Source organism: Nestor notabilis, unplaced genomic scaffold (genome assembly GCF_000696875.1).
Source record: "Nestor notabilis isolate BGI_N333 unplaced genomic scaffold, ASM69687v1 scaffold5309, whole genome shotgun sequence".
Classification (NCBI taxonomy): Eukaryota; Metazoa; Chordata; class Aves; order Psittaciformes; family Psittacidae; genus Nestor; species Nestor notabilis.
Genome location: NW_009942228.1, coordinates 7,270 through 8,952, shown reverse-complemented (window position 1 = coordinate 8,952; position 1,683 = coordinate 7,270).

Genomic DNA, 1,683 nt, shown 5'->3' with positions numbered 1-1,683 from the left:
CTTTCCCTATACATGCTAGGTGATGTTTGACCTTGGCAACTGAAAAACAGGCATTAAATACCTTTTTAACCTACATGTAAGATCCACTGAGGATTACATACAACTTGACCAATAAAAGAAAGCCAGTTATTACTAGATTACTGAAATATGTCATTAATCTTTCTTTTTGGGTGATATAAAAACAATAGCAAATTTATATTGGATTTTAAGTTAGTTTTGAACATTTAGAGAGAATTATGGATATTGGCAGGAAGTAATTAAAAGAAAACAAATCACTTAACTATTTTAAAGATACCTAATACCTTCCAATGGGATACATGAGTATGAATTTTCCCTAAGTAGAGAAGTTGTTGAAATTTTGATGTTGTAAACTTAACCTGTAACCAGCAGTTTCTGCCCACATTTCCTTACTCATGGAATTAAATGTCATAGTAGGTATTAATAGCAATATTGTAGCAATTCAGAATTTGGTGGGAAAGTCACCTTTTGTGTCTCCAGTGTATGTTATTTGATTAGCAATATGGTAATATCTTTAAATGATGCAGTCAGCATATAGTAAGTACACTGGATTGTGCCAACTAATCATAAGCCACTCTCTGAGCCACCATACACATCAAGTTGTAGTTCAAAGGGAAGGAACTTGCAGTGTGCCATGCTACTTCTTCCTCTTCTTAGCTCTTCGGCAGATGACTTTGCCAGCATTGTAGATATTTATTTATTAAATATCTAGAAATGCCTTGAGCAGAGGTGCTTTGTGTGGTCTAAAATCTGTATAGATTAATGTATATTGGGTAACAGGAATGTACGTGTTCTGCATGTATACTGGGCTTTTGTTTATATTAATCTAACTGGCATTACAATAACTGGAATTATTAAGGCATGTTATATGACAGTTTTATGGGGAGAGCTGATACAAGCTTATAATGATTGCATACCCAAACCATAACTTTTACAATCCTATGTTTATTTCTTATTGCAGAATATAGTTCTCTTATTTGAGAGAACTGTGGGGGAATATGTTACCTCCAGGTAATCTAAATCTTGTTCTCTTACTGAATATCAATTCCAGCAAACTTACTTAGGAAAATTCAAAAATAAAAAATACTTTCAGCCTTGGCTTCATAACAGAAAGAAATACAGAACTAAGACACAAACCAGTGTAGTTTCAGCTGTGCAGCCTACAGCGGGTTTTAGCCACTGAATAACCTACGAGCACTAAAACTGCATTCAGAATTGATTGCATTAGCTATCTGGGTACCAGTTAGAGCAGTCTGGCAGAGCTGAAAGCATGTTTTGAACAGACCTGGAGTGCCTTTTCCAGCATCCATAGCCTGACTCACTGCCTTTCCTTGGTGAAGGTGTTGAAGGAAAAATGTAAACACCACCTCAGTGAGGCCTAGAAAATATCTATCAGCAATTAGTGATGAAACTGTGGAAGAGAAATGTAAGGAATTTACTTGTTGTTGAATTATTCAGCCATGACACAGGATAATGTGAGATAAAGTGTAAGATTAAAGAGATGAAATGGAGTTCTGAAATTAAAACTTGCTGAAGCAGAGCTGTTTAAATGGAGGTCAGATACTAGTGGTTTCTGGTTACTGTGGCCCATGTAAGGTTTCAGAGGGCAATTCAGCCGATTTAGTGGTTGGTTCTCTTTTTTTCTGGAGGATATGTACTACCTGC